Raw genomic sequence first — 15,151 nt, forward strand, 5'->3', positions numbered from 1 at the left:
AAATAATCTATTAATTTATTCTTGTTACATCTCAGTGGTTATCCCATCCCTTATATCCTCCCATTCCTCCCTCCCTCCCACTTTCCCCCTACGCCCCTCCCCTATGACTGTGACTGAGGGGGACCTCCTCCCCCTGTATATGCTCATAGGATATCAAGTCTCTTCTTGGTAGCCTGCTATCCTTCCTCTGAGTGCCACCAGGTCTCCCCATTCAGGGGACGTGGTCAAATATGAGGCACCAGAGTACGTGTGAAAGTCATACCCCACTCTCCACTCAACTGTGGAGAATGTCCTGTCCATTGGCTAGATCTGGGTAGAGGTTTGAAGCCTGTATTGTCCTCAGCTGGTGCCATAGTTTGAGCGGGACCCCTGGGCCCAAATATCTTATATCTAATCTTTTTCCTCTTTACACTTAAAGTTCTATTTCCTTTTTCTTAATCTTTTGTATCTGATTTCTTTGCACTGTTCTCTCTCTCTCTCTCTCTCTCTCTCTCTCTCTCTCTCTCTCTCAAAAAGTATATACATATTTTTTTCTTAAGCTTATACTCTAAACTCTTATTATCGAAACACTTATCTAAGGATTTATAACCTGCTCATTGGGTCTGGTTTAAAATCTCTACAATCTGCAACAATATTTGGCTTTAAAACTTATAAGAAAAGATTACCTCAAAACTCCTAATTTAGGGCTAGTAATTGAAAGTGTGTGTTTAGATCATCTTAAAGCATGCAGCATGATTCCATTCTGGGATATAAATACCACAAGGCCGGTCACCATCTTGACTATAGGGTAAAGAAAGTGGAATCATAACGTCACTGTCATCTTGATTAAGGGAAGGCAGACAGTAAGCAGCCATCTTTGTTATGGGAAATCATAGCTTCGCCGCCACTTTAACTGTAGGCTGCCAACATACCAATCTATATTAAGCTATAGATTTTTTTAAAAAATGATGCTTATCTAGCTTCTCTGGCTTTTAAGCTTTAGCTGTTTAGATAAACTAAGCCATATAAAAAACTACAGTGGCTTATAATGGTGCAGCAAAGCTCCCAATCTCTATGGACTGTATATATGTTTTATTTTGATACTAAAAAAGGTTTACTTTTAAATTGTGATTTTTTTTAAGACTCAAACTTAACAGGAATAAGCCTCATTTAGCCTCCTGTGTATGTTTTCAAGGTTAAGCCTAGGATGGGAAGCTAGAAGCAAGCAAAGTTTGTCTACTCAAGTATACTTTAGATCAATAGATGGTCCTCAGACACTTCCGAGACCTGCTGCATGTGGCATTTAAGTGTTTAATTAAAGAAAAAAGCTTATTATGACAGAGACTCCAACTCCTAGCCATGACCCTAAGAAGATGGGTGGGGCACCAACGATGCCACAAGTATTGTGGTAGTGCTAACCACTGGGCTAGACTGCCCCAGTGCTTTGCCTGCAGCTATGGCCTGGCCTGAACTTTGGACAAGTGGGACACTGGAGATGCCTCATGTTGCTGTGGAAGCTGACTAACTTCATTTTGAAGAAGAGACTCCATTATTCTAAGCCTGACTTGGAGTTATACTTCAGGTCCAGAAGAAAATCGCAATATATGCCCCAACCTTGTATTCTTTGAATAATTCCCCTAGCAACAGACAGTTAGCTCACTCTGGGAAAGTATCCAGAGCCCATATAGACTTCCTGCCAGTCAAACTGACTGCAAATGGTCAGGCACATAACATCAGCCAATCAGGGACAGACATGTCTATCTGTTCAAATGTCATCCAATTATATACTGTTACCTATTTCTTTGTCTAAAACCTATAAAAACCCCCATATTTTCTGAGTTTGGGGTTCCCACTCCCAACCCGCTGCATTGGGAAGGGGAAGGAGTCCCTGCCCGGCCTTGAATAAGCGACCCTCACGCACTTGCATCGGAAGTAGTTCTGCGTGTTCGAGGCCAGCCTGGTCTATAAATTGAGTCCAGGACAGCCAGGGCTACAAAGAGAACCCCTGTCTCACAAAACCAAAAGAAGAAGAAAAAAAATTCAAAGTTTAGTTTTGACATTGATCAATGTGGTCCCGATGGTACCATAGCCACAAGCTCAGAATTCTAAATTTCCTTTGATTGTCTTTTAATTATAGACTTTTAAAAAAGATGCTCCTCGATGTGCTGAATTTATACACATCCAGTCTTCTGCACAGAGGAAAGAAGCCCCTCTTTCACAGTTTGTAGTCATACTAAGGAACGTTCTTGCTCTTGACCCCGAACAGTTTCCCTGGCCTCTACTATGACCCAAAACTGTGAGAGCCTACTGCCTTCTCTACGATGTGTGTTTCAGCACTTGAATCCACCTCTCATAGGTCAAATGGACTCCAGATAAGTTGTGTCAATCAACAGCCTTCTCCTGTTCCTGAGGGTAGGGTCTTTTCCTTTTTCCCTGGCCTTGCTTGGAACTCCCATGGGCCTAAAAGTTTCAAGTGGACTCCTAAGGAAATCTCGTTTCTCCCCAAACTCAACTTTACCTTCTGTCCCTATCCATCAGTGTCCTACCAGTTTGGAATATTTTCTTCAAAATCTCCTGGCTCCAAAGCAGCTAGGGCTAGGCCCTAGGTCTTAGAGAACACTGGGCCTCCTCAAGGCAGACAAGGGAGGCACCTGTTGTTTCTATGTCTGGGTTGACAGAAACTGATGTGGAGTCACTCCACAAACTTTCTGAGGAGCTCCACCAACACAACCAGATCATATTTCCACCCCACCCTTCCTGACCTTACTTTCACCCTTACATGGCTAGCCCCATTCACAGAGCCAGTGGTAATTGTTAACATACTGGCCCCCAGTCTGCCTAGCAACCGATGATGTCATACACGCCTGCCACAAAATGGGCCAGCTACCCAGGATCTCTTTTGCCCCTCTTCCCCTCTTCCCTCTCTTCCTCTCTCTGTCTCTCTCTCTTCCTCTCTGGGGTGCCCCCTCCCCCTTCCCAGTTCTCCCAGGGTCCTATAACAAACTTCTCCGTACCATATCTGTTGCGTGGCATGTCAATTTCAGTTATTACATTGGTGCTGAAACCTAATGGGCCATCCCGGCTGTCTTCACCCTGGAATCCCATTCCCTTTACTGTCTGCAACGAATTCCTTTCTCTAAGTTAAGTTGCCCTCTCCCACTGCTGCAGGCTCGGACTCAGACTTGAATCACTTGTGTTGGTAAGCAAATGGCCACTCGCAGCTCGCATCTGCTTGGGAACGACTTTTAAGTTGCCTGCCACCACTCAACACCGCTGTGGCTGTGCACCACCTGGCCTTACACGATAAGTTGTTTTTCTGTTTGTTTGTTTGTTTGTTTTTTGTTTTAATTGCAATGACGCTGCCACTGCCATCGCTGCCCCTCCCTGCCTGAACTGGCAGCAGCAACGGGCGGAACACATTTGCCTTTCTGCTGCCACAGCAGGACCACGGGGCTCTGCCATCAGACTACGATTCTCTCCTCTGCTGAGGTAAATTTAAAATTATGCTTAGAAATTCACCCACACGGTTTGCGCTTTCTCCCTTTCCACATGGCCTGGCAACATGACCCCTCCCTGGCTGCCTGCTTGCCCCTGGCTCCTCCTCCTTTCCCTCAGCAGGTCTGGAGGTGCACAAGTGCCATTGCTACTCCCTAACTCCTGCCCGCCCACAGGTGAGCTAGGGAAGGTCAGCGGTGGAGTGGCTCCTGGCCCTGCACTTCCACAGTGATGTCACAGCAACCTGACAGCAGCACTCACCGAATCCCCCGCTGAGGGAATTTCCAACTCTTAAAATTAAAACTCATCTCTGATTTCTTTTTCTGCTCTCAAAAACAAACAAGCAAAAACCTTAACATTACACTGCAAACTCTTACCTAAGGATTTATAGTTTGTTTATTGGGTGTGATGTTTAGAATCTAAGTTCAAACTCTCATTTGGACCTTGTGGTTTAAAACGACATATATAAAGCTTCTTAGTCATAATTAACTCACTGTTTGTCTCCTGTTAGACTAAGAAACCAAGAAGTCTCATTTTATTGTACCTGGTTCAAAATGTTTTACTTCAAGGTTATAAAGGTCTATTTAAATTAGCAAGATGAATGCTGTTTCTTCAAAATGGAGGGAGGGGGTGAGCACCTGTAGGCTTACTGATGAACAGATTTGGCGTAATGTTCTTGTGTATTGCTACATTAAAATATATTAATCCTAGAAAAGAATTATTACGCCCTACCTACATTCTCAAAAACTTAAAAATCACTGCCTTAGAAATATATTTAGTCTAGTTTTTACTAATCTATAATATAGCTTTATACTTTTTTAAGCTGGTGAAAATTTTATAAACTAAATCATGCGGGAAACTGTTACATTCTCTGTTCATGGACTATGATTATGATTTTTAAGACCTCAACTTAACAGGGATAAAACCTAAAACCCTAGTCTTTAATTATTAAGATCTTATAAATGATCAAATCCTTTAGCATGTTCAAGAATATATTTTTAATCATGGTAAAAACCCAATATGAATAATTATATTTTCAATATCAAACATAGAATAGGATCATAACATTCTATTTTATGTTTGCAAAGTATAGTTTAGTGCAGATAAGTAGATACACACAAAGACTGCTTAGCTCAAATACACCAACCCTCAAGCTTGTCAGAGGTCTGCTGAATGTGGCATTTATCATTTGTAAGTTTATTCTTGACAAAACAAAACAAAAAACCCAGAGATTCCCAAAATATAACAATAGTTCCCCAAGGTCTCAGAAGATTTGGGTACAACAGCAGATGACTTCAACCCTGGATTGTGGTATGCTGACCACCGGGCAAGACTGCCCCCCCAACACCTCGCCCTATTGCTAGGGCCCAGCCTAAAATGTGGACAAACTGGACAACCAGAGAGTCATTGTCTCACATTGCTGAAAATGAGGTGAGGTCAGTCTCTCCCATGTTCTCCTTCCACAGAAACAGCCTCTTGTCCTCTGTGCCTGATGGCCAGACTGTCTCTGCCCATGGTGCCATGTTGCCACAGGAAACAGCTGGGACAACTGTCTAGGTGCTAGGATATGAGCAACTAGTCCTCTCTGTCATTTTTATTAATGCATAGATTCATTTAGGTTATAGTTTATCCTTCTCAGGTCTCTGATCACATTGACAGCTAAGTTAGCTTGATAGTTAGGAAACAGACAATTAGCTCCTCAGCCTAAAGTAATCTGCTGTGTTAATTCACTGGTCAATTCATTAGCTGGTTAAAACAACTAGATACTAGATCTATTATCTAGCTTCCAAGAAGATGTTTTGTGAATGTTGGAGGGTCTAGGAAGGTATTCTTAAGGTTGAAACATGCAGATTATGAAGGTCAGAATGTCTAAAAGGTTCTTTTATTTCTTCTTGTTGCTATGCTATTGTCGTATTAACTGTTCAGAGTGTTGGCACTAACCAATGGAGCTCTGATTTATTAATCGAACTATGATAAAACATTATTTTATATATATATATGGCCCTCTATCATAGTTCCAAGCTCAAAATTATTTCTCACTGAGCTTGAATTATATACATCCAGTCTTCTGGACAGATATCTTTCATGATGTGTACTGATACTAAAAAATTAAGAACAAGTGAGCGTTTGCCCTTCTGCTTTACAGGAGGTTTCCGTGTCCCGTGTTACCGCTTCACAGATGTTAGAAAACTCGTAAGGCTTCTGCTTTTCCTAAGCTCACCTCCAAGAGTATTCATGCTTTTTAACACAAGTTTTTTTTTCTTCTCAAGCCTCTACTACCTTTTGTACAATGTCTATTTCATTGTAAATTGTAAACAACAATGATGCTAATATGTCTAAAGTTTATCTCCTTTTACAGCCTTAAAAGGATTCTTGTAAGCTACAGGAAATCTACCTCTCAGGTAAAATGGAGCACAGATAAGCACTGCCTGGCAACAGTCTAAGTTTTCCCACCTGTCACCTATTTCACTGGGTGAGATTCTTCCCCCTTTCCCTGGCTTTGGTATTCCCCTCACTAACTACCCGATTTCTACCGCTCTGCACCCAACACCAGCTTGACTGGTGAATTCTTGCTCAGACGGTCTGAGAGACCGTCAACACCTCTCTGGTTCACTGGGAAGCAGGGGTACCCAACCTGGGTCTGCACGACTGCCGCTGTTTTTCCTCGCTGACCTGCAACTAGGACCTTTCCATTGGGTGAGACTGACAACACGTTCTTTTGTTTTTTGTGTGGTTTTGTTTGTTTGTTTGTTTGTTTTTTCTGTCCCACCAGTAAAATCCTAGTGCATCAGGTGACTGTGTCTCCATGCTCAGCTCCTTCCTGTTTGAGCTGACCTCTTCCCTGGTTGCTGGCCATCAGATGACTGGAACAGATTGCACCAGACTTTTTTCTTTTTGAGTCACAATCTGTTTCTAGGAATGCCCTAAGATATTACTGACTTCACCTTCCCATGGAAAATAGTCCCTTCATTGCCCTCCAGGCTCCTCCAGGATGCCTTCTGGAGAATTTCAAATTCCTATGGCCACATGAACGGCTGCTAAGCTGACACACCTCTGCAACCAAACTTGGACAGATCCAGAGATCCAAAACAAAGCTTTTAATTACCACCAGCAATTGTGTAAATGGAGGGAATATAATAATAATAATAATAATAATAATAATAATAATAATAATAATAATAATATATTATGTATAATAATAATAAATAATAATAATAATTATTATTATTATTATTATTATTATTATTATTATTATTATTATTTGGGGGGGTTTCAAGACAGGGTTTCTCTGTGTAGCGTTGGCTGTCCTGGACTCACTTTGTAGACCAGGCTAACCTGGAACTCACAGCAATCTGCCTACTTCTGCCTCTAGAGTGCTGGGATTAAAGGCGTGCACCATCACGCCTAGCTAAAGCTACATATTTTTAAGCCTTTTCCCTTATTTGCTTTTCCAAAAGTTTCAAATATACATCTAAGGTAAATGGAATTAGGTACCTCACATTCAGGCTTTTCTCTTCTTCGCTCCAAAACCTCCATCTCTGCTCACTCTCCCGAAAGTTTCAAACGTCCGCCAAAAGGGAAAAGTCTCCTTAACCTACTAACTTTGCCTTCTGCCTACATGGATGTTCCGGTGTCCTGCCTGTATTTCCTACATTCAAGACATCGCCAAAGCAGCTTACCCACAGGTGCTCCAGTCCAACCTCACAGATGGTGCCAGCTGGACCTGCACTGTCCCTCACAGCAGCAGATGTCCTCAACGCTAGACAGTAAGTACAACAGCCTCCTCTTCCTGGACTTGGCCAACATTTCAGCCTTTTAACCCTGTCACCGCCCCAGTTGTCATCAGGATGTCTTCATCCCTTATCCCTTATCAACAGAAGGCTGAAATGGTGTGTTTCATACCTGGAACAAACAGCTCCACCTCCCCCCAGAACTGCTCGGTCCTCATCTGCTGCAGGACATGGCTGACACACTGCCCTCTATTCTGAACTTTCAACTTTCCAGGGCGGAGCTTTTCATTCCCTGTCGGTTCCTTTCTCCGGGAGGCTGGGCTGAGAATCTGGTCACAGAGTTTTCTTCAGTCTTCTGGAGACTAGCTGAGGAAGGCTCTGTCCTGAGAACTGGTCACGGGGAAGGCCTCCTCCGCACTGAGGGAACTCTCCGGTCGGACCCCTTAGCTTGAGGGAGCCCAGGGTGGCTGCGCACTTAGCCAGGATTGAGATCATGGGAGTCCATGTCCCTTCCAGTGGGGGGAAGGGAGCCTCTGACGGGAAAAGGCCAGATAACCTACTGCGCTTGGTTAAAATAAAGACAGTCAAGAGTTGAAGAGCTAGATTTTAATTCACTAAGCTTAAATGATAAAAGAAAGACAAAGACAAGGGAGCTATGGAGGGAGAACCGGGGAGTGAGTGCCCCCACCCCAGACGCCTGGATTTTTAAACCAAGGGTATCTGAATTGCAGGAGCCACACCCAGGACACCTCCCGGGGCTTGTCTCCAGGGCAGCTTTGATATGTGTTTTTTCGAAGAGCCAGCTTTTGACACCTTTTAGTCTAAAGTCTCCGCTTTGCTTTAGAAGTGTCCCTACAAGGAACTAGCCTTTTAATACATTTTAGGGTCTAGTGAACCCTAAATGGAAGGGGGAACACCCGCCAATTTCTGAGCACTAAGCTTACTAGGAGGGAACATTCTCTCTCTCTCTCTCTCTCTCTCTCTCTCTCTCTCTCTCTCTCTCTCTCTCTCACACACACACACACACACACACACACACACACACACACACACGCATGGTACCCAAGAGCTACTTCCAATGCACCTACATTTATATACTTTAACCTACCTTACACAAAAACCAATCCAACATCTTCATTTTTTAATTATAGGCAAAGGGAGGAATGTTAGCATACTGTCCCAATTCTGCCTAGCAACCTATGATGTCATACCTGCCTGCCACTAGGTGGGCCAGCTACCCCGAATCTCTCTCGCCCCACCCCCTTCCCTGTGTACCTCTCTCACTCTCTTCCTCTTCCTCTTCCTGTGTCTCTCTCTTCCTCTCTGGGTTGCCCCTCCCCCTTCCCTGCTCTCCCACACTCCTATAATAAACTTCTCCATATCCTATTTGTTGCCTGGCCTCTCATTTGTAATCGTTTCCTCTTAGCGCCTCACCTTCTCCATTTTCTGCAGGAATGCACCCAGCAAATAAGGCTGTAACTCCAGTATCTCACCATCCCATCACAACCCCCTCTCAGTCTCCTTTAAGAAGCCCCTACCCCAGCCCCAGCCTTTCCAATTTCGCTGACCCCTCCTGTGAGGTTGGTGAACTTGCTGGAGAGCTGCCCCAGTAATCCTGACTTTTTACTATGAATTCCGCTCAAATAAAAGAATGTTTAATTAATAAAAAATGAATAAATAAAAATCTGAAGGGCATTGTGAATAGAAAAAGCAATAAATAAATAAATAAATAAATAAATAAATACAGCTCAATTCAATTTATTATGTTGGTGGAGAAGCCATTCAACTTTACTGAGCTTGAATTTTGGCAGGCATTTGTCTCTGGAGCTAAGAAATCTTAAAATTCTGTTTACCACAGTCATTTGTGAATCATATGTAGAAAATGCATTTTGCCTCTTTGTTTTGTTTTGTTTTGTTTGGAGAAGGGCCTTCTATGGTACAGCCTGACCTTGAATTCACTGGTAAGCTGGAGGTGACCTTGAATTTCGTAGCCTCTTTTACTCTTTCTCTTGAATGCTAGGATTATAGGGGTGCACCCGTGCAGGTCTGTGCAGCTCTAGGAATCAAATCCAGGGCTTTGTACCTGCTAGGCAAGTATAACTACCTTTGAATTATTTTTCCGTATCTAAAATGTTGTGACATTTTAAAGATGTTTAGTGAAGAGGCTATCTTGTGGGGGTTGGTTCTCTCCTCCCTTGTGGATGTCAGGGATTGAAGTCAGGCCATTGTGTTTGGTGGCAGGTGTCTTTACCCCCAAACAGCACACCAAGATCTAGACTTCCCATACTTATTTTTTTGAAGGCAGAAATTTACATCACATACAATTAACCATATTAAAAGTGACCCATTTAGAACATTCCCATATTCTTCAGCCTGACACATATATCTGGTTCTAAAATATTTTGTTGTTGGGCCTTTTTTAAAAAATCTATTTTAGTTGTTGTTTCTTATATCCCTTCCTTCTCCATCCCAATTCCTTCCAACACCCCAACACCAGGTGGGAGAGAAAGGACGTTAGAGGGGAGAAGGGGGCAGAGTTCTCCTTAACTACTTCCTGCTAGTTAGGGTCGTTGGGTTCTTTGGGGCAAGTCCAACCTTTGTTTCAGGATATCTCCAACTTGTCATCAAAGTGCAGCAACAGCAACCACGAGCAGCAAAGGGGAGCAGCAGTCTCGTTCTTCTCTTCAGACCCCCTGTCTCTATCTGGGGTCTGGCATTTATTCCCTCTCCAGAGTCCTCAGAATTAAACTATCTTCAGCTGGCGAAGAGCCCTTCTCAGAGCCAACACAAGGCAAATAGTCTGCTGCTATGTACGGATAATCTGAATCCGCTCCATATTTCACACCTGGGATTAAAATAAAAGCATGTTTCCATAACATAACTGAGTTGTTTAAAAAATAAAAAAGATTTATTTATTTATTTATTTATTTATTTATTGTGTGTACAGTGCTCTGCCTGCATGTACAGGCCAGAAGAGGGCATCAGATCCCAGTATAGATGGTTGTGAGCCACCATGTGGTTGCTGGGAATCAAACTCAGGACCTCTGGAGGAACAGTCAATGCCTTTAACCTCTGAGCCATCTCTCCAGCCCCATAACTGGGGTTTTAAAGCCACCAAACGTCCACTACATTTTGTCATCTGAATAATCCCTCATAAATGTTAAGCAGTCAATTCTGGCCTCTCCATCTTCCTCTGTACCCAGCTGTGTTCTGCCTCTAGGAGTTTTCTCACTGTGGGTGTCTCATACGAATGGACAGAGTGGGGCTTTGCCTGCTTTTCCTAGCATCTTGTTTTCCGAGCTCATTGTCACAATAACAGGGACCAGCACAGCAGTCATTATAATGGCTGAATTATGAAGAAATTTTTGATTTTTTTTTCCCAGACAGGATTTCCCTGTGTAGCTCTCACTGTCCTGGCACCCACTCTGTAGACCAGGCTGGCCTTAAACACGGAGATCCACCTGCCCCACCCCCAACCCCGTGTGCATGGATAATAGGTATACACCACCTCACCCCTCTGTGAATAAGTTTTTTTTTTTTTGAAGAAAATTGAGAATTTATTCTTGGCACTTTTGGAGTTTTGCTTATCAATTACTAATGGAGCAAAAGGAACCAAGGCTTAAGACGAAAGAAGAAAAAAAATTTTTTTTGCCTTTATAAGACTTATCCCTGAGAAGATAGTAATAAAGAGGTGAGTACCTGTAGGAAAATGAATATGTAGAATTAAACGAGGTTGCCAGAAACACATTTTTTTTTTTAAAGACAGAGTTTTCCTGTGCCTTGGCTGCCTTGGACTTGATTTGTAGACCAGGCTGGCGTTGAACTCACCTGCCTCTTCCTCCTGATTGCTAGGATTAAAGGTGGGTGTCACCATGCCCTGAGCTTCAGAAACACTTAAGTAAAGATACACATCCAGCTTTTCTCATCACAGGTGACCTTTCAACAAGTGTAGGGTACTTTGCTATATAAAAAAAAAAGAGGTCAAGCTTTTTGTTTCCTTTTTTTTTTTTTTTAAAGTTTTTGTTTGTTTGTTTTAACATGCATGGATGTTTTGTCTGCATTTATAAGTTTTGCCTGCCATGTTCATGCTTGGTGCTGGAGGCTGGAACAAGATGTCAGATCCTTTGGGTCTGGGGTTTCAGGCAGTTGTAAGCTGCCCAGCGTGGGTGCTAGGCACAGAGCTTGGATCCTCTGGAGGAGCAGCAAGTGCTCTTAAGCCCGGGGCTGTCTCTCAGACTCCTAGTCTTTCATTCACCTAGCCAACAGCAGAGGGAAAGCCGGAGGACCTGAAAGACACCCGTTTTCCTTTTCCATAACGCCAGGCCAATGATGGTCCATTCCTTCTATAAAACCTGCAGTTACTCTATAAACGCAAGGAGCAGGTAACTTCCTGGAATACTGGGAGTGGTAGTTCTTGGATAATAGCAAAGCCTCATGGGAAAATAAGGTTGTAGTATGGATCTGTGCTTAGAAGCTCCTGCAGAACGCATCTCGAGCTCACTCAGCTGGGAATCCCAGGGAGTGGTCCCAACCAAAGCCCATCCTGGTCAGTATTTAATTCAGGGCTTGCTTCGAAACAGGCTCAAATGGTGGAACTCGGTTTTTTCTCCAAGAATCTCAGGCTTAACCCGTACCCCAGAAGACTGGCTGTTAGGATTCTGTCCCAGTCTGCCTAGCAACCTGTGATGTCATTGCCTACCTGCCACTAGGCGTGGCCCTGCCCAGGAGTATATACAAAGACAAACCCACCTACCTCTCTCTCTTACTCTCTTGCTCTCCCTCCTCCACTCTCTTGCCCTTCTTCTCTTTTCTTGTCTCTCTTTTTCTTGTTTCTCTCCCTCTCTTCTTCTGTCTGTCTCTCTCTCTCTGTCCCCCCTTCCTTTTCTCCCCATGCTCATATAATAAACCTCTCCATAGCATATCTGTTGTGTGGCACATATTTCATATCTCATTGGAATTTAAAACTGAATACACATAATGACTTTCACCATGACTGTGATCCAGGGTCTTAGAAAAAAAATCCTCTCAATCTCAATTCTCAGGTGGGGAAAATGACAGCACAGCTTGGGGGAGGGAATCAACTCTCAGAAGTTCCACAGCTTAGTGGAATAGAAAGACAGGAATGCAGTTTCAGTGACTCCGTTTTGCACAGGTGTGGCGAGGTGCTCCAAATTCTCCAGGCTTGGAGGGTGAGTGGGAAAGGAGAAGTCAGCACGGTAGGGCCTGACATTCACAAAGCTCAAGTAAGGTCATCTGGCCTAGGTTCCAGCACAGTTGGTCTCTACACAGTCTTGGACATGTGGCCCAGTCCTCGAAGACCCTAGAGGACATCATGGCTGACAGTTTTAGTTTACGTAGGCAGCACAGTCTGCAGGGCCCACCCTGTGGAGTCTGATGCAGTAAGTGGGTTAGACAGGAAGCTACCAGGTAGTTCCTCTGTCTGAGAGAGATTGGCCATACTTTCATATAAGAGCTGCTGTTGCCATGTTCCTCTTGGGAGCGTCTTGGAAATGCAGCAGCTGCAGAGGCTGTTTTAGGTCCAGCAAGGACCCAAAGAAAGTCATCGCTCACAGGCCAAGTGAGATTTGCCCAGGACAGACTTTGTGAGCTTAAGGGAAGGCTGGTATTTTGGGTGAGCACTGGTAGATGTGCTGAGCTTTGGCAAGCACACACTTCATGAATATTTAAGTAGACTTGAACAGCCCATTTTCGACATGGAGAAAATTCAGTTAAGTCAGTGTCCAGCAGCCTCCAATTTGCTGAGTCACATACTTTTGGTACCAAGTCACCTGCTTCACCTAATTAAGCCCATGGAAAAATACAAATAAGTGCTGGATGTGTGACCCTCAAATAAATGCCCTAAGACATTTATTTATTTTACTGGGTTCTTTTTTTTTTTTTAATAGACTATGAAGGATGGAAGAGAAAACCTAGAATCCAGAGACAATCAAAAATCACTAATTCTCTCAGGCCAAATGCAGAATTTAAAGAATTATTTTATTGGTTCAGCAAATAATTATTGAAGTTTTAAACTTTTTAGTTTAGAAATGCATTTGGGCCTCAAGGTGTATCTTAATGGTGGAGCACTTGGTTGACATGTGGGATCCTGGGTTCGATCCCTAACACTCCTGGGGAGGGGAGTGGGGGGGGGAAGAAAAGGACAGAAAAAGAGAAAGAAGTCTGGGTGAGGTGTCATCCATCTGTAATTCCAGCATCAGGAGCCAGAGGCAGGAAGACTGGTGTGAAGAGGGCAGGCTGTTCTGCAGTCAAGACCCTGCCTTAAACAACAACAGAGAAAGAAAGAAGGAAGGAGAGAAAGACAGGAAAAAGAAGCAAAGAAGGAAGGGCAAGCAGAAGTGCTTGGAGACTACCAGCCAATCCAGCCATTTGACACTAGCATTCCCTTGTCGGATCACAGCCACGCCGTGCTTAATTATAAACAATCTCCTGGAGAACGGAGACGACAGCGCTCCACACAGAGCTTCTGAACACTGAACGTGAGAAGCCAAAGGTGGAAAACAGAGAAGGGAAAATCACCAAAGAGTCACCTTTGATTGCAACTGTGTGAGCGGACACATCACTGCTCTGATGCTTACTCTTTCTGTCTTAATGTTTGTAACGAACGTGAGCGTTTCCGTCCAGTATGAGACTGACTTGGAAATGTTGTTTTAAACCTTCATGACCCAAACTCTGAATATTATGATTTATTTGACTTTTCTTCTATCTTATATATGATAAATCACTTTTCTTTTCTTTTCTTTTCTTCCTTCCTTCCTTTTCTTTTTCTTTCTTTCTTTCTTTTTTTTTTAAGACAGGGTCTCTCTGTGTAGCCTTGGCTGTCCTGGACTTGCTTCATAGACCAGGCTGGCCTCAAACTCAGAGATCTGCCTGCCTCTGCCTCCCAAGTGCTGGGATTAAAGGTGTGTGCCACCATGGCCAGCATTCTATTTTAAATGTTTTGCAGTGCTGGTCTCTTTCCCTCCCTCCCTCTCTTTGTTGGAGAGAGGGTTTCACTCTATAGCTCAGGCTAGCCCGAAACTCACTCTATAGGATAATGATAACCCTCCCACACTGGGATTATAGTCATAAACCACCATGCACAACTCATTTTTTTGTGTGTGACACGTCTCTATGTAAGAAAAGACTCATAAAACTGAGGTTGGTTTTTTGCTTTTTGTTTTGTTTTAGGCTCCTGGTGTATCTTAAATATATACCTTTCCAGAAGGTTTATTCCAAAATATATTCCACTAGCACTAAGTAAGTTCTATTACTGAAACTTGTAAGAAGTGCCCGTTATTTGATAAATAACCTTCTCAGCGTAAATTACATTTGTATACCTACCCCGTTGGTCCTAAGGGTGAACAGTACACACATGTTTACCTTAAGGTCTTTCTTCCTCGTCTGCAGACACAACACATACAGACAAGACATATGATCTTTTGGGTTTTTATACTTGTAAATTCTGTCTCAGTGTTTGGTCACTTGCCTTTTATTTTCTCTTCTCTTCCTTGTTGGTTTGCGCATGTGTTTCCGGAGTGCCCCATGTATCAGTGGAACGGAGAGCGCTGCCTTGGGAGCCCCTTTAGGTTCTTCAGCTACTAAGTAGGAGTGAAGTATTTTCTTTGCAAAGTCTGTACTTAGCACACTGCTTGACTCAGGAACTATTCATTAAATTATAGCAGTTATTATTATTATTTTATGTGTTAAAAGGAGACAGCACTAGCCCCAGTTACCTGTGTGTGGTCCTCCTTTCTCCCTTTCCTCCTTTTCCTTCTCACCTTCTGTAGCCCTGGCTGGCTTGGAACTATGTAGACCAGGCAGGCTTCTAATTTGTCCTCCTGTTTGTGCCTCCCGAGTGCTGGGATTAGACATTCAATGGTTTTTTGTGTTTTTGTTTTTTCAAAGATAGACTCTTTACCTATCCCACTCTGGACTTAAAACAGGGA

The 15,151-nt window shown here is 43.3% G+C and overlaps 1 protein-coding gene and 1 long non-coding RNA gene across 2 annotated transcripts in view; both read right to left on the reverse strand.

Annotated features, from left to right (window-relative positions):
- Positions 1 to 7,452, reverse strand: part of MLANA (melan-A) — a 50,192-nt gene extending 42,740 nt beyond the window's left edge. Inside the window, exon 1 of the mRNA XM_084772273.1 lies at positions 7,378 to 7,452. The gene's annotated coding sequence lies outside the window, so the exon portion shown is untranslated. The remainder of the gene's footprint in view (positions 1 to 7,377) is intronic.
- A 1,480-nt stretch (positions 7,453 to 8,932) lies between these two features.
- LOC311592202 lies at positions 8,933 to 14,830 on the reverse strand. Its single transcript, XR_014777336.1, has 3 exons — positions 14,692 to 14,830; positions 13,577 to 13,696; positions 8,933 to 10,050 (listed from the first exon to the last, which is right to left on the reverse strand). It is a non-coding gene; the product is annotated as an uncharacterized lncRNA (long non-coding RNA).
- Positions 14,831 to 15,151: the final 321 nt, after the last annotated feature.

The sequence above is a fragment of the Acomys minous genome (genome assembly GCF_964271855.1).
Source record: "Acomys minous genome assembly, chromosome: 2".
In the NCBI taxonomy this organism is placed as follows: Eukaryota; Metazoa; Chordata; class Mammalia; order Rodentia; family Muridae; genus Acomys; species Acomys minous.